We start from the raw sequence: 25,773 nt of genomic DNA, 5'->3' as shown, positions 1-25,773 counted from the left end.
TGGTTTCACTAGACTTTTAGTTTGTGTAAACATTTGAGAGACAATAACCTCTTATTAGTGCAAATGGAAACATTATAGCTGCGGGTCATTATTTTACGCATTTTTCACCGAGATAACCCTAGTGATTAATTGTCTTATTGGTTAACAGCATCAGATGCAATTTTATTTCATCATTTTAATTACTAATGCACACGGGTAAATGGAGCTGAAATTATAAAAAAAGGTTCAAATGGCTCTGAGCACTATGAGACTTAACATCTGAGGTCTTCAGTCCCCTAGCCTTAGAACTGCTTAAACCTAACTAACTTAAGGACATCTCAAACATCCATGCCCGAGACAGGATTCGAACCTGCGACCGTAGCAGCAGTGTGGTTTCGGACTGAAGAGGCTAGAACCGCTCGGTCACAACGGCCAGCTGCTGAATTTATCGTCCGCATTGATGACAAAGAAGCCGACGGACTGTTAATTTACAGCGCAGCATCAACGCTTTAATTCCCTTACAGTCGTAGCGTGTTTCTACATTTCTGCGGAATCCAAACTGATCTTCCGCGGTGTCGGCTTGTACCAGTTTGTCCATTCTTCAGTATTAAATTAGTGTTAGTATTTTACAACCATGAGTTGTTAAACTGATAGTTCTGTAATACTGACACGTGTCAGACCCATTTTCTTTGGAGTTGGAGATATTACATTCTTCTTGAAATGTGAGGGTATTACACCTGTTTCATACATCTACTTCGACCATTCCAGGAAGCTGTGTTTTGGTTGTCTACTATAACCAAAAGTTCATCCGGTCTAATGTTCGGCATTTATTATTCCGTGAAATAGAACTTCAGTAGTGTAAATTAATTTTCTCTTTTTTAAATTTATTTTTACCTACAAACAGAATGACGCCCTCGGGTCGCAGAATACACACGTAGAATACCCTGAGGCGTCAGAGTCAAGGGATAGCGAGCCACACACATACAGATGGCGGCAGTATCACGTACACAAGGAATAAAACGGAAATTCGTTGGTGGCGCTGTCATTTGTACTCAGGTGGGTCATGTGAAAACTTTTCCGAGTGATTGTGGCTGCACGACGGGAATTAACAGCCTTGAGTAAAGAAGGGTAGTTGGAACTAGATTTCAGAATTCGCACGGGGATTCGATATTCCGAGATCCATAGTGTCAAAAGTGAGCAGAGAATACTAACTTTCAGGCTTTGCCTCTCACCAGAGACGACACAGTCATCGGCGGCCTTCACTTAACGACCGAGAGCAGCGGCGTTTGTGTGGAGTTGTCAGTGCTAACAGACAAGCAATACTGCTTGAAATTACCACAGAAATCACTGCGGAACGTGTGTCGAACGTATCCATTAGGACACTACGGAGGAATCTGGCGTTAATGGGCTATATGAGCAGGCGTCTGAGACGAGTATCTTTGCTAACATCACGACATCGCCTGCAGCGCCTCTTCTGCGCTCGTTACCACATCGGTTGGAACCTAGACGACTGGAAAACGATGGCCTGGTCAGATAAGTACCGATTTCAGTTGGTAAGAGTTTATGGTAGGGTTCATGTGTGGCGCAGACCCCCACGAAGCCGTCGACCCAACTTGTCAACAAGGCACTGGTAAAGCTGGTGGAGGCTCCGTGATGGTGTGTGCTTTGTTTACGTGGATTGGACTGGGTCCTGTGGTGCAACAGAAGTAATGAGACCGTTTGCAGCCATTCATTGACTTCACGTTCCCATTTGTTTGGATGACAATGCGCCATGTCACTGAGCCACAACTGTTCACGATTGGTTTCAAGAAAATTCTGGACAGTTACAGCGAATCACTCAGATCGTCCATGAACTCCATCGAACATTTGTTGGACATAATCGAGAGATCAGCTAGCGTACAAAACGCTGCACTGGCAACACTTCCGCAATAATGGACGACTATAGTGGCAGCAAGGCCCAGTATTTCTGCAGGGGAATTCCAACGATCTTTTGAGTTCATGCCACTTCGAGTTACTGTACTACTTCAGGCAGAAGCAGGTCCAAGACGATATTAGGATGCATCCTAAGACTTCTGTCACCTCAGTATATTAACTCTAGGTCAAAAATAATTCAGCATACGCTAGAACTTTCAGAGTATTACTGTTCCCATTTTTTTAAAACCCCAATCGCACTTGCACGTCAGAATACTATGACCACTACCCACGGAGAGACTGAAGCTGCGTGGTGGCCTTGCAGGCGTTGATGCTCTGCTGTAGTGCAGAGACGAATGTCACATAATTATAGCGACGATACTAGCCGCAAATGGAAAATACGACTACATAGAAAGACAGTCTGTTGTGGCTCTGCCCCTGGGAAATAGCTCAAGCTGTTTGGCAGTGTACTTGCTACTGTAATGAGCATCTATAGAGTTTGGTTGAAAGAAGGTGAAGCCTCAAGTAGGGGACAAAGTGATGGACGTCGACACCTCAGTAACGGACGTGGAGGTCGAAGGTTTAACCTCTCAGTGAAGCAGTATAGGCGCTGATCTGTAGCAGATCGGACGACGGGGTACAATGGTACATACACAGGATTTTCGCAGCGCATCGATCAGCGCACGTTGTTGAAATGAGGCCCAGAGGAACAGACGATGCCTACATGTTTCCATGTTGACGGAGCGCATCACAGGTTACTATTGGGAAAGGTAGACATTACTGAAACTGGACCGGGGATCAGTCAAAATGTATCGGCCCGTTGGGTACATCCCGGTTTTGTAACACCGAGACTATGTTCGAATACGTCGTCACCCAGGCGAATGGCTGCTTGAAACATGTGCCGCGCAACAGACGTAGACTGCAGGGAACACTCACCTGAGCTTTCAGGGGACCTGTGATTGTAACGTAAGGTACTAAGACAGCTGTGCACTATCTTAATACTACTGCGAACCACGGAAATCTCCTCATACTTGATGACATCTTATAAAATTAAAGTAAACTCCGCAGAGGCCATGAAGGCCCAACGGTACCGAACGGCCGAAGTGTCATTCTCAGGCAACAGTCAGCAAAATGGAGGGATATGTGGTTAGCACACCGCTCTCCCGGCTTTATGCCACTTTTCGAGACCGGAGCCCTACTTCTCAATCACGCAGCTCCTCAGTCTACCTCAGAAGGGCTGAGTGCACCCCGCTTGCCAAAAGCGCTCGGCAGTCTGGATGCCGGACAGCGCTTGATTTCGGTGATCTGACGGGAACCGGTGTTTCCACTGCGGCAAGGTCGCTGGCTGATCTCTTAGCGAGTTTAATTCAATTCACGAAAATACTACTTGATCAAAACTAGCCGGACATCTTTATTCAATGTGGAATTGACCACTATATGTCGATAAGGTGGAATTGGCAGTATAAAAGGAGGTGAAGAGTATTGTATTGTCTGTAGAGGAGTAGTAACAATAGAGTACAGGAGTCAGGATAGCTCAGTGACATGTACTGTGGATGTTACCTAAGTAACAAATGCCTCAGGGACACTGAAGCCCTTCTTAAGCTACCCAGATGGACTGTTGGTGATGTGACTGTGAAGCAGAAGTCAGGACCAGAATGAAGTAATACCAGGCAGACTTCGTGGACTGACGGAAAAGGACCGTCGAGCACTGGAGAGGGTGATCGAAAAAATCGCTTGGAATCAGCAGAAGGAATCACTGGTGAGTTACAAAGTGCTACCAGTGATGTAGCTAGGACAATGACAGTGCGTGGGAGTTAAAAAGACTGGAGTAGAACGATCGAGCAGCTCCTCATAAGCCACACATTTCTGCAGTCACAGCTAGGCGGCAACTGATACGGTGTAAAGAGTGACGCCACTAGGCAGAGATCTGGAGTGGTGAACCACACTATGGCTATAGCAATCCGATGGGAGGCTTTGGGTTTGACGAAAGTCTGGAGTTCCTTACCTGCCATCTTGTGTAGTGCCAACAGGGTACAGAAGAGCAGATGTTATGGTATGGAGGTGTCTTTCGCGTTTAGGTTGTGGTCCGCTTACTGCGCTTAAGAAAACTTCAAGTGTGGAAGGTTATGAAGACGTTTTAAAGTACTGTGTACTGCGTGCAGTAGAGGAACACTTCGGAGAGGATGACTGTATCAGAATGACAACGCACCTTCTCATAAACCAGCATGTGTGACGCACAGGTTTCTGAACCGTCCTAAAATGTACTGGCTTGTACGGAGTCGCGACCTGAACCCAGTGGGATGAGTTATAAAGTCGACTTCTCTCGAGATCCCAGCGTCCAAGGTCACTCACTACCTATTCTGATTTCAGCTCTTGGAGAATAATGGGCTGTCGTTTCAGATACAGTATACAGATACTTCATTGAAAGTGTTCACAAACCAGTTCAAGAAGTCATAAGAGCGAATGTAGCACACGACCCATATTAATATCTACTGATCGGTCTGCAGATATTATTCACCAGACAGTGTGTGACTGTAACGTAAACGAAATAGAAATATGAGGGATGTAATGCGTTTCTGAAAGCTGAAAAAAAAAAGATCGAGACGACGACGTAATGGAAAGGGAATACCTGACAGTAGAAATTACGAGCCAGTTACGTCATTGTGATCGCTGAAGGCCGAACGTCATAAAAAGGTCTAGAGAAAGTCTTTATTCAACAAGCGTGACGTCAAATGTATGATGAAGACGTAGAAGAAGAAAAATTGCCAACCTATGTTTTGTTGAATGTCAGTCAGTACCGAAAACGGTGGCGCCCGGAAAACGTTGACAAAATCTAAGAGAAGAAGAAAAGCAAATCGATTAGTTGTATATTGTACGTTTTGAGTACTGTACAGAAGACAACGAATACGCTGAAATACTCTAGAATTATTTGCATAACTATAGTTAGAGGTTTGCGCGGATAAGAAAAGTGCAATCGGCATCCGCACCGCATCAGCAAGATCCTAATCCGAATGTATTTCAGATTTGAGTGAGTAATTAATAGTAATATACAGTAGTACTTAGAATTATGGTATGTAATGACACAGTTATTGTTAGGGTGCCATTTCTGCGACAACTTAATTACTTTTGACTTTTTAAATCACAGGAAACGCTCTTTACCTACTCTAAAGCAGACCATTCCAAACAGGAAGGCATTGGCGGTCCGGAGCACACACAGTAGCGGCTCGGATTTCGTGACATTGGAAACGCTATTTAAAAAAATAAAATTCAATGTAATAGAATACTATGATGAAAATACATGTATAGAAACAATTATATTTCTCTGCTCTTGTGCCAAGGGAGCTAAAAATGTCAGCTGATGATTATATTATAGCTTACGCGTTCAGTCCTCGTCATTTACAGGTGAAAATACACTCCTGGAAATTGAAATAAGAACACCGTGAATTCATTATCCCAGGAAGGGGAAACTTTATTGACACATTCCTGGGGTCAGATACATCACATTGACAGAACCACAGGTACATAGACACAGGCAACAGAGCATGCACAATGTCGGCACTAGTACAGTGTATATCCACCTTTCGCAGCAATGTAGGCTGCTATTCTCCCATGGAGACGATCGTAGAGATCGAGAGATGCTGGATGTAGTCCTGTGGAACGGCTTGCCATGCCATTTCCACCTGGCGCCTCAGTTGGACCAGCGTTCGTGCACGTGAGACAACGCTTCATCCAGTCCCAAACATGCTCAATGAGGGACAGATCCGGAGATCTTGCTGGCCAGTGTAGTTGACTTACACCTTCTAGAGCACGTTGGGTGGCACGGGATACATGCGTACGTGCATTGTCCTGTTGGAACAGCAAGTTCCCTTGCCGGTCTAGGAATGGTAGAACGATGGGTGGATGTACCGTGCACTATTCAGTGTCCCCTCGACGATCACCAGAGGTGTACGGCCAGCGTAGGAGATCGCTCCCCACACCATGATGCCGGGTGTTGGCCCTGTGTGCCTCGGTCGTATGCAGTCCTGATTGTGGCGCTCACCTGCACGGCGCCAAACACGCATACGACCATCATTGGCACCAAGGCAGAAGCGACTCTCATCGCTGAAGACGACACGTCTCCATTCGTCCCTCCATTCACGCCTGTCGCGACACCACTGGAGGCGGGCTGCACGATGTTGGGGCGTGAGCGGAAGACGGCCTAACGGTGTGCGGGACCGTAGCCCAGCTTCATGGAGACGGTTGCGAATGGTCCTCGCCGATACCCCAGGAGCAACAGTGTCCCTAATTTGCTGGGAAGTGGCGGTGCGGTCCCCTGCGGCACTGCGTAGGATCCTACGGTCTTGGCGTGCATCCGTGCATCGCTGCGGTCCGGTCCCAGGTCGACGGGCACGTGCACCTTCCGCCGACCACTGGCGACAACATCGATGTACTGTGGAGATCTCACGCCCCACGTGTTGAGCAATTCGGCGGTACGTCCACCCGGCCTCCCGCATGCCCACTATACGCCCTCGCTCAAAGTCCGTCAACTGCACATACGGTTCACGTCCACGCTGTCGCGGCATGCTACCAGTGTTAAAGACTGCGATGGAGCTCCGTATGCCACAGCAAACTGGATGACACTGACGGCGGCGGTGCACAAATGCTGCGCAGCTAGCGCCATTCGACAGCCAACACCGCGGTTCCTGGTGTGTCCGCTGTGCCGTGCGTGTGATCATTGCTTGTACAGCCCTCTCGCAGTGTCCGGAGCAAGTATGGTGGGTCTGACACACCGGTGTCAATGTGTTCTTTTTTCCATTTCCAGGAGTGTATTTATAGTATTAGGCCTACACTGCGAAACGCTGGCGCACCTGTGAAAAAGTTAAACTGCCAGCGATAATTGACGTTGTCTCGAAGAAATTACTCGTCTTCCGAAGAGTGATATCAAAATCAGTTGTTATAGAAATTAGGAGTCAATTTAGCTTTAGCTAAAAATACGATTGAAATCTCGAAGCTCACCTTTTGGCTGATTTATCGAATAAAGACCTAGCGATAAATGAAATGTCTGTTTCATTATCAACTAAACAAAGTTTTTCACACTTTAAAACATCCTAAACATTGGTGTAACTTACTAAGACAAAATTTGCACTGGATTTCGTAGTTAATTCTTTCAATGTTAAGAAAATAATTTTTTTCAGAGTTTAATGGAACTGCAAACGATTTCAAGATGTCTATATAAAAACAAATGTCCCATAACTTCAAATGTTAGCCACTGTTCCCTGTTAAGCAATACCGATTTACAGTTAAAATGTTCAATTTTGTTACAAATTTCAGCCCTTATCTTTACTAATTGGCTGGTAAATTAAAAGAAACATTATTATTTTGGATGATGTGAATATTTTGTAAGTTTTCAATGTGATGATAATAATCTTTCACGGGCTATCGCAGTCACTGCTTGTTGGTGGTCGTGAGCCATAGTTTGAAATCCCACTTGCAATTAATTACAAGGCCTGCCGTGCCACCGCTCCGGCCGGGCTGTTTCACTGTTTACAAAGAGCGACAATGCTCGGCGGCTGTAAATGTTACTGTAGTGCACGCTAAAATTTAGGTAGGCACTTATGAGATCATCATTGCCTAGTTTAATAATATTGACGTGTTAGCTGTTGAATGTTCTTGTTGCCGAGAGATCAAACTTAAAATTGAGCTCTTTAATATGAAAATTACAACAAAACAAATTGCTTGTTAAATATTTCCTTTTTTTACCTAATGCTACTTAAATGTTCTTGTTGTGAATAATAAAAATACTAACAATTGGACTTTATCATTGGTATATCTGAGAACTTCATCTGACGCAACATCAAGATCTCTCGTCGATTTATCTTCTGAGGAATCTTCAAATTCATTAAAAAGTACGTCAGACTTCTGTTTTTTTTTTTTTTTTTTAGGAATTCCAGATGTTGTTTCCTCCTTATCTTTTAACTGTGGACAATTTCTGGCAACATAATTTTTCGCTTCCTTTACAACTTCATCTTTTTCGGCACTGCTAAGAAATTTTAGGTTTTTATATTTTGGATTCAAAACGTTGCAAGTTTATGGGTTACTGTTATGTCCCATTTGCTGATTAAAATAGATTTGGCTGTACTCTTTAAATCTATCAGAAATGGGCTGTCGCCATCATTTTTTTCAAGGAAGGAGAGAAGTTTTTACTTCCACAACGCACATAAATAAAAGCGTAGGGGTTTTGGAGGCTTCGAGATCACAAGAAGCTATTTTAAATTGTGTCAGAAAGGTTATATCTTCCAACATCCTCTTGTCTATAGAATCAATCAAATTATCTTGATTTTTCTCTGACAAAATTGATAGAACTTCAAACCACTGTGAATTAATAGACTCAAACATATCCAATTTACTGTTCCATCGTGTGTCTATATCTCCTTTCAATGACTTCTGAAGGCGATTCTGAAGGCCAGATCTTTTAAAGAAGGCTGTGATAGCTCGACAGGAATTTATTAGTCGCTGCACGTCACTCTTCTCATCATTCGCGTCTCCTCGAGTCGTGTGCTCCAGCACAGTATTAAGAATGTGTGCTGAGCACTAGAGCCTCTTGTACTGGCGAAGTGCTGCCACAATATTTGGACGTCTATCGGTAAAGAACACGATGTTATTCACAGCACTGAATAAATCGAACGACAGTAGCATCTTGATTAATTCAAGTTTAATGTTTTCTCCTGTTTTTTTAATTTCACTCTCAAAATTTCTGGTGCACAACACGCGATCCTCAAGTTTCACTTCTTCATAATTAACATAATGTCAGTCACTCCCATATAGTCTATTTTACGGTACGAATCAGTCCATACATCTACAGTTAGTGCTCCACCTATATCTCTGAATATATTCTTCACTTCTGCGGAGACAGATTCACGCAGACGATCGGTCGTTTCCTTCAAATTCCTGGATATGGTGGTTGGATGAGGTAGCAGTTCCTTAGCACTCACTGCACCGTACTTGGCTCCCACATCAATAAGAAACTGTGCCGTCTCGAGAAACACGCAACTTCGAATGGTAAAATGTCTTTGCTGACAAGATTGATCAATTTTTCTGTCGCGGCTGTCTTCAAATTTGGCGGAACTTCAGGAACTTTCACGTCTCTCTTGGTATTTAAATAAGTAATTATGCGACTTTGTCCAGCCTCACACGAATGTTTTACCAAATTTGAAGTTCCACTTATGTGTCCAGTGTAGGAATATACTTTTTTTACGTGCAAAAGAAGGCACCATATCTTTAATCTTTTCGTTGCCGTCAAATACGTATCCGAATTTTTTCAAAATTGGCGATTTCAATTTGTTTTCCTTCACTAATGTAAAATCACCTTTTTTCACCTTACACTAAATTGTATCCATCGATATGGTGTTCATTTGAAGAAAGAACTCTCACTGATATTTGCTACGATGCACGTTGTCACTCGGTCACTACAAAGCGCTAACTGAAGGCAGCGGAAGATTGCAACGGACCCCTGTCCGGTAGACAGTGGGCAGGTTTGCCACCTAGAGAGCACTTCACAGGCCACACAAAAGACACGGTCGCGGAAACGGATTATGCGCAGGACTCAAGGACCCAAGCTACGTCGGTCGTAGCCAGGTCCTGAGGACAACAGGCATCCGCTCTACCCGGGCCCTGCAAGATTCCAAGAATGTCAACAGACTTGAAGTTTTCAACTAACATTGCAACATACGTACTGGTCAGATGCCTTGCTATCCGCCAAGTAACAAATACCGCGGATATCCGCGGATATATCCGCGAATATCCGCATCCGCGCAGACCTCTAACTATAGTCTTACACCATTTGCGTCAACGTAGAATATTCCATATCTTTACGTCGAAGAGTTTCTTACAATAATTACAACAACTTTGTCGAAATGGCACATGTTGCAGGTTCTGACTACAGAAGAAATGCTTTAGAAATCTGTTTAAAGGATGATATGAGAGAGAATGAAAGCTTAAAAATGTCCAACGTATAATCGCACAGGCATAAACTACTCCGAAACTTCGGAATAAAACGTACCGCTGTATTACACTTATCTAGACATGCCTAATAATTACTAAGCTAAAATGTTATTACCAAGGAACACTTGACAATGCCTCACACGAAACGGCCACAGATGATACTCAGCACACCAGTAGGCATCTACAAACTACGCTGAAGAAAATACATAACTCTATTTCTGCAATTTGCTGAAATGTTAAAATTACCCAACATTTCCACACGGAAAAGAATTCAGAATTCATAAAATAATAAAAAATGAGAATGAACGTGAGATAACTCACTTAAGCAGGCCGTCACGTCTGCATCGAAAAGGAGGCATAGGGGTATAAGAAATTAAACGAGTATGTACTGTCCACGCGCCAAGCCTGTGTGGTCGGTATGCAGCCAAGGATGAACCTTCCTGTCCGGCAACGATTGTATTAGCGACAAACCACGACCAAGGTATCTTGACGTGAACAATCATCTCAGTCGACATTACCGAAAAAACGAAAAAAAGAAAGAATTAAGAATAGATACTTAACCATACGAAGCCGTAATAGCCATAACGGAATCAGATTCTCAGTAGAGAGAGCATGTGAAACGTAGCAGAAAATTCTTGCTCTCGTATTTTAGCCACTGCGAACATGAAATAATACACTACTGGCCATTAAAACTGGTACACCAAGAAGAAATACAGATGATAAACGTGTATTCATTGGACAAATATATAATACTAGAACTGACATGTGATTATATTTTTACGCAATTTGAGTGCATAGATCCTGAGAAATCAGTACCCAGAACAACCTCCTCTGGCCGTAAAAACGGCCTTGATACACCTGGGCATTGAGTCAAACAGAACTTGGATGGCGTGTACAGGTACAGCTGCCCATGCAGCTTCAACACGATATCACAGTTCATCAAGAGTAGTGACTGGCGTATTGTGACGAGCCACCATTGATCACACGTTTTCAATTGGTGGGAGATCTGGACAATGTGCTGGCCAGGGCAGCAGTCGAGCATTTTCTGTATTCAGAAAGGCCCATACAGGACCTGCAACATGCGGTCGTGCATTATCCTGCTGAAATTTACAGTTTCGCAGGGATCGAATGAAAGGTGCAGCAACGGGATTGTAACACATCTGAAATGTAACGTCCACTTTTCAAAGGGCCGTCAATGCGAACAAGAAGTAACCGAGACGTGTAACCAATGGCACCCCATACCATCACGCCGGGTGATACGCCAGTATGGCGATGACGAATACACGATGTCGCCAAACACGGATGCGACCATCATGATGCTGTAAACAGAACCTGGATTCATCCGAAAAAATTGCTTTTTGCCATTCATGCACCCAGGTTCGTCGTTGGATACACCATCGCAGGCGCTCCTGTCTGTGATGCAGCGTCAAGGGTAACCTCAGCCATGGTTTCCGAGCTGTAGTCCATGCTGCTGCAAACGTTGTCGAACTGTTCGTGCAGATGGTTGCTGTCTTGCAAACGTCCCCATGTGTTGACTCAGGGATCGAGACGTGGCTGCACGATCCGTTACAGCCATGCGGATAAGATGCCTGTCATCTCGACTGCTAGTGATACGAGGCCGTTGGGATCCAGTACGGCGTTTCGTATTACCCTCCTGAACCCCCAGATGCCATATTCTGCTAACAGTCATTGGATCTCTACCAACGGTGGCAGCAAAGTCACGATACGATAAACCGGAATCGCGAGTTGCTGCAATGCGACCTTTGTCAAAGTCGGTTACGTGATGGTACGCATTTCTCCTCGTTAAACGAGGCATCACAACAGCGTTCCACCAGGCAACGCCGGTCAACTGCTGTTTGTGTATGAGAAATCGGTTGGAAACTTTCCTCATGTCAGCACGTTTAAGTTGTCGCCACCGGCGCCAACCTTGTGTGAATGCTCTGAAAAGCTAATCATTTGCATATCACAGCATCTTGTTCCTGTCGGTTTAATTTCGCGTCTGTAGCACGTCATCTTCGTGGTGTAGCAATTTTCATGGCCAGTAGTGTACATCAACTGTAACTTTCAACCACTTTTCCTTCGTACTGATACTGATCTGAACCAAACTTATTTCGTCGGCCGGAGTGGCCGTGCGGTTCTAGGCGCTACAGTCTGGAGCCGGGCGACCGCTACGGTCGCAGGTTCGAATCCTTCCATGGACATGGATGTGTGTGATGTCCTTAGGGTAGTTAGGTTTAATTAGTTCTAAGTTCTAGGCGACTGATGACCTCATAAGTTAAGTCGCATAGTGCTCAGAGCCATTTGGACCAAACTTATTTCGTATTCGCAGTTACACTGAAGAGCGAAAGAAACTTGTACATCTCTCAATATCGTCTAGAATCCCCGCGAATGCGAAGAAGTGGCGCAAGACGATGTGGCATTTCTGAAGTAGTGCTGGAAGGAACTGACACCATGAATACTGCAGGGCCGTCCATAAATCCGTAAGAGTACAAGGGGCAGGAGATCTCTTCTGAACAGCAGGTTGCAAGGCATCCTAGATACGCTCAATAATGTTCATGCCTGGGGAGTTTGGTGGCCAGTGGAATTGTTTAAACTCAGAAGAGCGTTCCTGGAGCAATTCTAGACGCGTGGAGTGTCGCATTGTCCTGGTGGAATTGCCCAAGTCCGTCAGAATGCACAGTGACATGAATGGATGCAGGTGACGAGACAGGATGCTTACGTACGTGCCACCTCTCAGAGTCGTATCTAGACGTATCAGGCGTCCCATACCACTCCAGCTGCACACGCCCAACATCATTACAGAGCCTCCATCAGTTTGAACAGTCCCCTGCTATCATGCAGGGTCCATGGATTCACGAGGTCTCCATACCTGTAGATATTCATCCGCTCGCTGCAATTTGAAAGCACACCGCTCAGACCAAGCGACTTGTTTCCAGTAATCAACAGCCAATGTCGGTGTTGATGGGCTCAGGCGAGGCGTAAAGCTTTGTGTCGTGCCGTCATCAAGGGTACACGAGTGGGCCTTCGGCACCGAAAGCCCATATCGGTGATGTTTCGTTGAATGGTTCGCACGCTGGCAGTTGTTGATGGCCCAGCACTGAAATCTGCAGCAACGTGTGGAGGGACTGCACTTCAGTCAAGCTGAACGATTCTCTTCAGGCGTCGTCGGTCCCGTTCTCGCAGGACCTTTTCCCGGCCGCAGCGATGTCGGAGATTTGATGTTTTACCAGATTCCTGATATTCACGCTACAGTCGTGAAATGGTCGTACTTAAAAATCCCCACGTCATCGGTACCTCGCAGATGCGCTGGCTCCAACACCATGTTCAAACTCACTGTCGTTGTAGCAGCAGTAGCCGATCTCAACAACTGCGCCAGACACTTGTTGTCTTACATATCCTTTGCCGATCGCAGCCCCGTATTCTGCCTGTTTACATATATCCAACTCGTGGTGATAACATATTAGACCTTCTGGTGACAAACAGACCCGAACTATGTGAAACAGTTAACGCAGAACAGGGAATCAGCGATCATAAAGCGGTTACGGCATCGATGATTTCAGACGTAAATAGAAATATTAAAAAAATATAGGAAGATTTTTCTGTTTAGCAAAAGTGACAAACAGCAGATTACAGCGTACCTGACAGCTCAACACAAAAGTTTTGTCTCAAGTACAGATAGTGTTGAGGATCAGTGGACAAAGTTCAAAACCATCGTACAATTTGCGTTAGATGAATATGTGCCAAGCAAGATCGTAAGAGATGGAAAAGAGCCACCGTGGTACAACAACCGAGTTAGAAAACTGCTGCGGAAGCAAAAGGAACTTCATAGCAAACATAAACATAGCCAAAGCCTTGCAGATAAACAAAAATTACGCGAAGCGAAATATTGTGTGAGGAGGGCTATGCGAGAGGTGTTCAATGAATTCGAAAGTAAAGTTCTGTGTACTGACTTGTGTGAAAATCCCAAGAAATTTTCGTCTTATGTCAAAGCGGTAGGGGGATCAAAACAAAATGTCCAGACACTCTGTGACCAAAATGGTACTGAAACAGAGGATGACAGAATAAATGCCGAAATACTAAATGCCTTTTTCCAAAGCTGTTTCACAGAGGAAGACTGCACTGTAGTTCCTTCTCTAGATTGTCGCACAGATGACAATATGGTAGATATCGAAATAGGTGACTGAGGGATAGAGAAACAATTAAAAGCGCTCAAAAGAGGAAAGGCCGCTGGACCTGATGGGATACCAGTTCGATTTTACACAGAGTACGCGAAGGAACTTGCCCTCCTTCTTGCAGCGGTGTACCGTAGGTCTCTCGAAGAGCGTAGCGTTCCGAAGGATTGGAAAAGGGCACAGGTCATCCCCGTTTTCAAGAAGTGACGTCGAACAGATGTGCAGAACTATAGACCTATATCTCTAACGTCGATCAGTTGTAGAATTTTGGAACACGTATTATTTTCGAGTATAATGACTTTTCTGGAGACTAGAAATCTACTCTGTAGGAATCAGCATGGGTTTCGAAAAAGACGGTCGTGTGAAACCCAGCTCGCACTATTCGTCCACGACACTCAGAGGGCCATACACACGGGTGCACAGGTAGATGCCGTGTTTCTTGACTTCCGCAAGGCGTTCGATACTGTTCCCCACAGTCGTTTAATTAACAAAGTAAGAGCATATGGACTATCAGACCATTGGGTGATTGGATTGAGGAGTTCCTAGATAACAGAACATAGTATGTCATTCTCAATGGAGAGTAGTCTTCCGAAGTAAGAGAGATTTCAGGTGTGCCGCAGGGGAGTGTCATAGGACCGTTGCTATTCACAATATACATAAATGACCTGGTGGATGACATCGGAAGTTCACTGAGGCTTTTTGCAGGTGATGCTGTGGTGTATCGAGAGGTTGTAACAATGGAAAATTGTACTGAAATGCAGGAGGATCTGCAGAGAATTGACGCATGGTGCGCGGAATGGCAATTGAATCTCAACGTGGATAAGTGTAATGTGCTGCGAATAGAAAGATAGATCACTTATCATTTAGCTACAAAATAGCAGGTCAGCAACTGGAAGCAGTTAATTCCATAAATTATCTGGGAGTACGCATTAGGAGTGATTTAAAATGGAATGATCATATAAAGTTGATCGTCGGTAAAGCACATGCCAGACTGAGATTCATTGGAAGAATGCTAAGGAAATGCAATCCGAAAACAAAGGAAGGTTACAGTACACTTGTTGGCCCACTTCTTGAATACTTCTCACCGGTGTGGGATCCGTACCAGATGGGATTGATAGAAGATCATTTAGTAATCGCGAAAGCGTTACGGAGATGATAGATAAACACCAGTGGAAGACTCTGCAGGAGAGACCCTCAGTAGCTTGGTACGGCTTTTGTTAAAGTTTCGAGAACATACCTTCACCGAAGAGTCAAGCAGTATATTGCTCCCTCCTACGTATATCTCACGAAGAGATCACGAGTATAAAATCAGAGAGATTAGAGTCCACACAGGAGCATACCGACAATCCTTCTTTCCACGAGCAATACGAACAATACGAGACTGGAATAGAAGGGAAAACCGATAGAGGTACTCAGGGTACCCTCCGGCACACACCGTCAGGTGGCTTGTGGAGTATGGATGTAGATGTAGACGCAGATGTATTTGAATACGCATGCCCGTACCAGTTTCTTTGGCGCTTCAGTGTATGTAACACACTGACTGACGCACGCAGTGATAAATGTTTCAACCCCATGCCAGGCCAGGCGAGGGCAGTTAACGTTAACGAAAAATTTGGAAAACTCGTAAAATAAAGTTTTTTTACTCCGTATTTAATATATACCTCTTACAGGAAATTATTTGGAAATGGGATTGCGTCAGAGTAACATGTGTAACATGTCTCAGTGTAACATGTGAAATCGGCGCGCCTGACTGCAGCAAGTTAGTTAACGCACAACGAGGATTAGAAACAAAAACTAGTTGTAAACAATATGTTAACTGTAAACTAAAAGACAAGAAAATTATCACGTATACTTTATATAATTTAGGCTAACACACATGAGACACAGGTGATTAGTAGTCGGTGTACGTACGAATAACAAGGTGAGTAGATTGAGTTGCTGAAGGTCTCACAGAATGCGAGTACCTTTTTCACTCATTCAAAAACTTCAGACCTTCCATGAGTTTAAGGTAACTTCACGTGACTCTCCTGGTACCTCTTTCGTACTTTGCTGTTTCTGTTAACTTTACTCGCGTAAGTCTCAGGCAGTGACGTTTAGTATTGCTTCATACTGGATCAAGAGATTGTGGTAATTTTTGTTGGCCCCTAAGGACTTGCAACAGTTCTTTCTCGGTTGACATTCCAAATAAATGTTGCAATAGTTTCCATCCTGGAGTTCTCTGTTTCCATGGTATTTCCAGTTAGTTTCATATACAATAATGATGCACTTACCTGAGGTATTACAGAGCACTTCAAAGACGAGTTTGTGTTACCACTGAATGGTTTTTCGTAAGATTCAAAAGTAACTAGGCATTTGATATGAATCATCCACTCTTTGCTTTCCTCAGTTCTTAAGACAACGGCCTCTGGTCTTAGATTTTCATCTCCAGATCGACCTATGCCTGATGGAAGTATATCCATGATGTGTTTCGTTGAAATAGAATGCACTTGTCTTCTTTCCTTCGATTTTCCTAACACAACGCCATTAAATGGTTCTTTACCGAACGCACCATTGTTTTTTGCGTTATTGTTCATAAATGGTGGAAGTTACCTTCTGATTATAAACATTGTCCTCCCCAGATTTGTCTTCTTTTCAAGCGGTTGTTTTGAGAGAGGAACAAATATGAAACACATATATGAATATTTATACTTTGTCTTTTGTTCGAATAAAATCAGTATCTACTGTGTCATCCGTCGATTTCTCGTGGTCTTTAAATATGATTTTCTGCTGCCTTCATTATTTCATATCTCAAAGCTACCCTCCGCCTTCAATGTATATGCTTCCCCTGTTTCAGTCAAATGATACCTAATGCACCCTCTGAGACACTCAATAACCTCTGGTTCTTTCAATTTATCCAAGTCCTATCTCCTTAACTTCCTACGATTATATAATTAATTTGATTCTTAATTCAGCTGTTAGGAATTTTTACATTGTGCTCTGTGCAAGATTCTACCAGGCAGGTTCCCCATTCATTCATTTCGGCGCTTCCATATTCTCCTACTATTTTTCCTTCCTTTCCTTTTCTTTCTGTCTAATTCCAGTCACCCATCACAGTTACATTTTCACCTCACGCAACCATCGGAATCAATTCTCTTATCTCAGCATAGATTCTTTCAATCTCTTTACCATCTGCGAAGCTATTTTGCTTATAAATCTGTACTGCTGTGGCAGATGTTGACTTTGTTTTTTGTCTTGGCTACAATAGTGCTTTCGTTCACTATGCTGTTCATAGTAGCTTGCCCCCATTTCTGTTTTCTTATTCCCACTTTACCTGCATTTTATTTTGTATTTGTAGCCCTGTACTGACCTGACCATATGTCCTCCCTGCCACGACACCTCACTGATCGCCTGTCTATTTAACCTTAACCTGTCTACTTCCTTTCTTAACTGCTCTAACCTGCCTATTCAATTAAGGGACCATATTTTCCACGCTCGATCCGTAGAATGCCAGTTTTGTTTTTCCTGATGACTGTGTCCTTCTGAGCAGTCCTGGCCCGGAAACACGAGTGTGCCACTGCTTCACCAATGAGCGTGCCGTTCATCGTTGAACAATAGAGAAGAGGTGTGCGTCCAAGTGAAGAATAGCGGCTGTCGTTTGCCTTTGTTTTCAGCCGTTCGCAGTACCAGCACAACAAGGCCACCTTGGATAACATTACACGGCCAGACTGTCATCCGTGCTACTGAGAAGGCTGCTGCCCCTCTTGAGGAACAACATGTTTGTCTGTCCGCTCCACACATACCCCTGCACTGTGGATGCACCTACGGTACGGCTGCCTGCATCGCTCAGGCGCTCAAGGCACTCCACCTCGGCAAGATCGGTAGTTCATGCTAGGAGTCTTTATGCAGGTGGTGGACAAAAATATGGAAACACCAAAAACACAACACATTACCATGAGTACGGCATAGGAAATAGTTTGGCGCTTAAAACTGTTTCCAGGCGTACTGGAAACGACAAATATAGGTACACCATGGTTTTCAAGGCAGTCGTATATCATTCTTCCTGCAAAACAGTGACAAATTCAAGTTACGATGACGGAGTTGGTTAGCGATTACGCACCCTTCTCTCCAAAGTAGACGACGAAATCTCAATAACAGTGACATGTTGTGTGGTCAGGGAAGATACGACTGTTCAACCTCATGCCCACAGAACCAGTCCTGGCTGATGCAAGCTATGTGAACAGGGGCCCTGTCATTTTGGAGCACAGCATTAGCATTGGGAACAAGCATTTTACCATGCAATGGACCTGATCAGCCATAATGGTCACATAGTTCTTGGCAGTAATGCTACCTTCCAGAGTAGCCATGGGGTCCGTGCAATTACAGTGTATGGCTGCCTAAATTATTACCGAACTCCGTCCATGTTTTTCTCTTGGGAAGTAAACTCGGCCAGGAGTTGGAAAAAATGTGAAACCGACCAAGTGACATTTTTCCATTGCTCCGTAATCCAGTTTTTATGGAATCTGCACCACGTTTTCCTGTTACGTGCACTTGGCTCACTGATGAATGGTTTTGGAATTCCAGCTCGCCATGAAATTCTCTTCTTATGGATCTCTCCCCTCATATTGTTTTGTTGCTGACAGTGTTCACGACTGAGCCATTTAGTTCTGCAGTGAATTTTGGAGCTGTTGTACTCTTCAGCGACCGTCCGTCAAAATCACTCAACACATAGTTTCCTCTACGTAGTTATTAAGCTGGCGATATTTTTCCGCTTTCCCTGCACGCAGTATAAGCCTTCGATACGATGTCTGTTGATGTGGTGTCACCGCCAGACACCACACTTGATAGGTGGTAGCCTTTAAATCGGCCGCGGTCCGTTAGTATACGTCGGACCCGCGTGTCGCCACTATTAGTGATTGCAGACCGAGAGCCGCCATACGGCAGGTCTAGTCTAGAGAGACTACCTAGCACTCGCCCCAGTTGTACAGCCGACTTTGCTAGCGATGGTTCACTGACTACACACGCTCTCATTTGCCGAGACGGCAGTTTAGCATAGCCTTCAACTACGTCATTTGCTACGACCTAGCAAGGCGCCATAATCAGTTACTACGTCTTCTGAACAGATAAAATTGTGACTCATGTACCGTCAAGAGCGACTTTCGTCATCAATGGATTGAAGTTAAGTATGAAACTAATTACGTCCGCTTTCTGAATTCTAATCTTTGTCATGTTCCAGACCTCACGTCAGTAAGCTAAAACGCGTGCATTTCGGCCTCGTCTAGTAACACGGAGTTGGCTCTCTTGCCAACCCAACAGTTGAAACTCCAATCACTTAGGCTCCCTAGATTACGGAAGCAACCATTATACGAGCACCAACAATTTGTCCCCGCTCAACGTCAATTTCCTCCGACTTCAGCTACTCACAACACTATCCTAACCGCGATTATATAAATTTGTGAATGTTAACAGCTATATCGCTGATGGTTCGGACCTATGACCGTGCTCCGCTCACAAGAGCAGTCTTGGCAGCAGGAGCGATCAGTTGTGAGCAGACGAACATTTTGAAACTGGTGGTGTTGAGGAAAACCTACTGCAAACTAAGTAATTTCTGCTTATTTCCTCCCTGAGTTACTATCGACTATCCACTGAGATATTCAGGTAGCAGCCTCGAAGCTTCAGTTCTGCCAGTACCTCTCGTCAGTTTACTTCACATACCCCGTTGCTCTCATGCACGCCTTCATTATTACTTCTGAAAGTAAGGATACTGTGGAGAGAGCTACCTACAGAAGTAAAGTTGTGAGGCTGGGTCGTGAGTCGTGCCTGGATAGCTCATTCGTTAAGAGCAATGCCTGCGACAGGCAACGTGCACGTTTTGGTTCAGGGGCCGCTACACAGCTATAATATTCCTGGAAGTTAAATACGGGAAAATAGCTATTAATTAAGGATGATTTCCCTACTACTTGTTGCAGTGATAAACCTTCGCGTCAAGCAGCAAGTAATACAATTCCGACCATAAGTTCACAGAACTTCCTGTACTTCGTAGTAAAGGATAACCAACCCTGAGAGCTTGATGAGTCATGTCCAGTCTCGGTTTAGAAAACATAACGTTCGATAAGTATTAACAAATACTGGCTTACTGGGTAAGTATCTGACTATGTATCCACGTGTTATATTTTAACTTCGATTGGTCTTTCTTTAAGCTGTGGAAAATCTTCATACAAACGTATTATTTTAAGTAGCGGCTTCGTTCCGTTTCATCGTTATACTGTATACTTCTCTATAAACGGCTGCATATTTGTGCACAGAGGTCAGAGGAATGCAAGGGTATACTACTGCCATTAGGATCATGATTAGTAGAGCTCTGTGCTGTACAAATCAACCCTCCGGTTATGGTCAGTTTCAACTTATGTAAGTGTAAACACAGTCAGTGCTTCGAATCCACGTCCAAAGGCAAATAAATCGGATACTTTATCATTTACTCCTTCAGTCAACCATGCGAAGTTCGTGTACACAGATGAAATAGTAGATCAGAGGCCCCACTAACACATGTAACTCTTCTTTGGTCCCAATAAAGGCTTCGACTCGTCGTAGCATCGAAGGTCAAAGACATAGTCGACGGTACGTAAGATTATCCAAGACTATACAGTAACCAAACACTGGTTGATTTATCTGAGGAAGATCCTTCCAAACAGCATCCCAAAAGTATGGTTCACATAAAATCATAATCATGCAAACAAACGCCAATGGAGGTGCAAATTCTCTTACTGAGTGTATAGTACTCCATCTGCTACAGCAGGTAAAGAAGCTGGAGCATATGATTTAACTCCAGATTTCTGTGTTCATTGTCTGAGAAAAAGGAGAGAATATGGTCGCAGTGCATCTCACGCAGACATTCCCTGCACATGAATACCGCCCCTGGCTAATCCTGTAGCAGTCTTAAAAACAGGGAGCCGTTGTTTGAGGTGCTTTTATCTCGACACGAACAGCTCTATTTCTGTTTGCTACTCGTGCTCACATGCTGTTAAGCAGAACTCGACAGACGTTTGTCAACAACAGTGTTCATCTACTGTTACGTTCAAAGATCGCCCACTCTAACTAAATCTTTTCATCTACATGTTGTTGACTACAGCAGTTAATCAGGCAGCCAAGCTTCATCCGAATAGCGATAATCATCGTAGCTAAAATAGGTTTAGGAAAGTCTGCTGATAAATGACCTGAGGGGTGATGTTCCCCGTATCCCGTATGTCCTATCCTGATCATCATACGTTTATAAAATGCCCGAAAAGACTTGATTAGTACACTCGGGTGTGACAATGATTTGCACGGACAGTAAAAACTAATGCAACGCCAAGTTCATGTGCTAAGTTGAACTGTTGGCTCTGGCAAACACCTATGACAGCCGCTTTTCAATACGACTGTTATTTCTGGTTCAGAAAAGGTCGTATGTGTAGACCTTTCTTCGCAAAACCTCAAATCAACGCACACCACAGAAAAAATAGACTCTCTTGACTCACTAGATTCGCCATTGCAGTACTTAATAAAGAAAAACAAAGACACCATAATGCAGATAGCCACAAACAATGGGTTACTCAGTCAACAATAAAATTAAGATGCCAATAATTATACTAAAAGACAGTCACAAACAACAGCACAACGTGACTCAACGCAAATAAAGGCACTCAATATTAAAACAATGACAGAAAATAAACAGTACAACAGAAAAGAAGGCACTGAATGATATTAACAATCCGGCCGCGGTGGCGGTGCGGTTCTGGCGCTGCAATCCGGAACCGCGGGGCTGCTACGGTCGCAGGTTCGAATCCTGCCTCGGGCATGGATATGTGTGATGTCCTTAGGTTAGTTAGGTTTAAGTAGTTCTAACTTCTAGGGGACTTACGACCTAAGATGTTGAGTCCCATAGTGCTCAGAGCCATTTGAACCTTTTTTTACATTAACATAAATCTATAAATATTTCAAAAGGCACGGGACAACATTGCATAGAAAACTTACGTTCAATACAATAAAACAACCAAAAGCAGAATAAACAACGAACCAATATAAAAAAGTATAATTATACGAAATGCAGTGCAAAACGCGTGGAGTAAAATGTGCAGGACAAATAGGTTGAACATTCGACGGCAGCTACAATAAATTTTGAGAGCCTGGAAATATGGAATAAATCTCTTAAAACGTACAGAACACCTAGGATAAAATAACCACAAGCCATTCGCAAGAGAAGAAGGCATGAAAATAAACAGAATTAACAGACAAAACATCCTCTGTCTTCACAATAGACTTATTATAAAAAGAATACTGTAAGTAGTACAACAAAAAAGAAAATCGTTTTCAAGGTCCGTCTGAGCAAGACAAAAAACTCTACAGTCCTTTTGTTTATTAGTTGCTAAATGATATTTAAATCATACAGCGCACTGAAAACCAAGTAATGGAGAGAAAATAAGAAAACAAACAATTTTGACTTGAACAAGCAGAAAAGTTATGTAGATATAATGCCATTGATGTTTGCGACAAATAAACGAGCTGAGAGGAAACAGAGAAAGCGTCAGGACATATAAAAGTAATCGTTATACCTTTGGACAGAGCTCAGAAGTTGAAAGTTTTAAATTCACAATTTATTTGCGAAAAAACAAACACTGTATTTAAGAACGGCCACTGAATGTAGCTTTAAAATAAAATGTGAAACTAGCTTTGGATAATAAATTACATCACTGCAGCACGGAGAAGTGATTTAGTTTATAAATAAATGTTAAAATAACGTAAAACGCGTAAGGGAGAATTGAGAAAAAATGAAATTTCGGCCATATGAGATGAAACCCATCCTGAGACAACAAGGTGGGGTCCATACTCCATATCACTACAGCAGCGGGAAGTCAAGCACACGTATAGGATAACATTAACACATAAGTAATAAAATGTATCTTAAGCCAAAAAGAGCCTGGACTAGATCTTTTTAGTCTACAAGCATATTACTCAAAAATATATTTGAAAATGTATACATACATTGATGAGCCAGAACATTACGGTCATCGGCATAATAACGTGTTGGTCCACCTTTGGAACGCACTACAGCAACGACTCTGCGAGTCATGTATTCTACAAGTACTTTGTAGGTTTCCGATGGTATGTGGCGCCAGACGACATCTATTTACTCTCGACGTCGGAAGAGGAGTTGGAGCAAATGACCAAAGCACTAAAGGAGGCTGCCAGCAAATTTGGGCTAAACATAAACGAAGCCAAGACAGAGTACCTCGTTATGACGCGTGGTCATTGTCAGACTGCTGATCATCTACAATCACTGCAGGTTGGGGACATTTCCTACAAGAGAGTGCAAGAATTGAAATACCTAGGGGCACGTTTCACTGAGAACTCGTCGTGTGAAGCAGAGATCAATGCCATAATACAAGCAGGAAACCGATCTTACCACAGCCTAGCACAACTGCTTCGGTCCTAATATCTCTCCAGACAGTTCAAGATTCGATTGTACAAAACCCTGATCCAGCCTCTTGTTCTATATGACTGTGAGACATGGAGTATCCGGAAGTAGGACTTCCATAAGCTCCTTGTTTTTGAGAGGAAAGTGCTTCGGAATATCTTCGGTCCGGTTCAGGATGCAGATACAGGGGAATGGAGGATCAGATACAACCAAGAGCTTGAGGAACTATACCAGCAGCCCAACATAGCACGAACTGTCAAAGCCAAACGAATGCAGTGGGCCGGCCATGTGACCCGGATGGAGGATCACAGATGGCCTCGGAAGCTCCTGGATTTCACACCTACAAGAAATAGACCGCCAGGGAGACCCAAGGAGCGTTGGAGGAATGGACTCCATGAAGATTTAAACCAATAGATGAGAACGGATGGCGGATAGCAGCAATGGACAGAGTACAGTGGAAGAGGAAACTTGTAGATGCGTGCGGTCCACTGGGCCTCATCTCGTTGTAGTAGTAGTATGTAGCAACAGAGGTCTGTGCGCAGATCACACAACTTTGGCAAATTACGGGTAAGTGGTTTGTGGGCGCGGCACAATTGCCCAACAGCGTCCCAGGGTGTTCCATCTGGTTCATATCAGGCAAATGTGGTGGCCGAGGTATCAACGTCAGATTACTATCGCGTTCCTCAACACTGCAGCACGATTCTGGCTTTTTTGAAGTAAACGTTTACCTTGCTGGAATTTGCCACAGCCGTCATGTAAGACATTAAGCGTGAAAGGAGGCAAGTGGTTCTTAATATTGATCACGGAGTCCATGGCTGTCATTGTGCCCTTACTCAAAACCACAGTTCCCATGGAAGCGCGGGTGAATATCTCCCATGGCATAACACTCCGTCCATCCCACTGCTTGGGTGGCCGGTGCACATTTCGAGCAGCCGTGGCCCTGGATGACAGCCTATCAAGACACGACGACAAAAAAGTGATTCATCGGAACAACCAAGACATTTCCATTGATCTACGGTCCAATCTCGTTCCCACTATAAACGTAATTCACGATGTCGTGAGCACGTTCGGGTCGTCAGCGGCGGAGCGAAACACTTGTGTCTGCACCAGCATTGTTCTCTGTCATCAGATCTGCTTGTCCTACTTCAAAGAGCTGGCAAGTCTCCCACCTGCACGTTGGATGATGGAGCGAGGACGCTCAGTCCGTGTTATGTGCTCGTGGTTCCACTTCTATCCACTTTCCGTAGATGCTAACGACGATGGCACGCGACAGCCAACCAGCTTCATCGTTTCCGAGATCCTCATTCCCAGGCGCCGGGTACAACAATCTACCCGTTGTCTAAACCGCCTTTCCCAGTGTTCCCCATTTACGTCGCGTATCGTCGCTGTAATGATTCCCTGTTCGTCTATGGTCTGTTCATTTGGTTCCCTTAACGCGTCACGTGCCCGCACTCGGTCTCCCAGAGCGCAGTGACCATAATGTTTCGGTTAGTCTGTGTATTTTGGGCCACCATAAGTGCCTCAGATTAATTGGAGTCAAAAGCGCCTGACAATACATAAATTTCATTTATTCATTTTATGTAAATTGAAGGTGGAGGAAGGAGAAAGGAAAAAAAGGGAAGGAACTCATAACGTCAGATAATATGAATCTCAGCTGCTATTTCCATGTCCGTAAGAACAGACACCTTGCTTTCATAGCACTCATATTTATTTATCCATTTCTACCCATAAATAAAATCACCACAATTATAAATTTTACTAGGAACATAGACGTTAATATTAGAGAAGCAAAGTCTATATGAATATTCATTATTGATTAAATGAATGTTTAAAACTGCTGTTCATTAAAAATTAATAATCACTGTGAATTAACTTATTGATGATACTGTATAAGTTATAAGTTGTACGTCACATATCAGTGCTTCAAGTGAATCACGCACATTAGTAAAGGAATGCGGAAAGGGATCGGTTGAAAGTCGCGTTCACCTGTCTCCTTGATAACTTTATCACGCTACAAATTCCCCTCCAGTAGGAGCATCTGTTGTTTCATGAATCAGCAACAGCTTTTCTCCCTCATTCATCATCTCCTCTATTCTTGTGGGCACCGTCGCACCCACAATGCATCCTTGACCTATGAGGAGGAATAAGTGGATGTTATATGGACTTTTTCCTTCTTGTGCTCCCCATGAAATGTGACAGTGGTGAATTAATAACGTCTCCTGCAACCGCAAACTGCATGATTTACAATGGAGCGCGTACCCAACGAGTCCTGGTACCCAAGGACGAACAACTGCCGATCGCCCC

General features: G+C 43.9%; 1 protein-coding gene across 2 annotated transcripts in view; it reads right to left on the bottom strand.

Annotated features, from left to right (window-relative positions):
- Nucleotides 1-25,773, bottom strand: part of LOC126335514 (protein yellow-like) — a 383,768-nt gene that overhangs the window by 302,062 nt on the left and 55,933 nt on the right. The window contains exon 1 of one of the 2 annotated variants that reach the window (XM_049998872.1): nucleotides 4,661-4,718. The exons of the other annotated variant lie outside the window; for it this stretch is intronic. The gene's annotated coding sequence lies outside the window, so the exon portion shown is untranslated. Of the gene's footprint in view, nucleotides 1-4,660; nucleotides 4,719-25,773 lie in introns of those variants that run through there. 2 annotated transcript variants of the gene reach the window in all.

This window comes from Schistocerca gregaria, chromosome 2, assembly GCF_023897955.1.
Source record: "Schistocerca gregaria isolate iqSchGreg1 chromosome 2, iqSchGreg1.2, whole genome shotgun sequence".
Classification (NCBI taxonomy): domain Eukaryota; kingdom Metazoa; phylum Arthropoda; class Insecta; order Orthoptera; family Acrididae; genus Schistocerca; species Schistocerca gregaria.
Note: the sequence above shows the minus strand (reverse complement) of the source record. Positions and strands in the feature narration are given on the sequence as shown.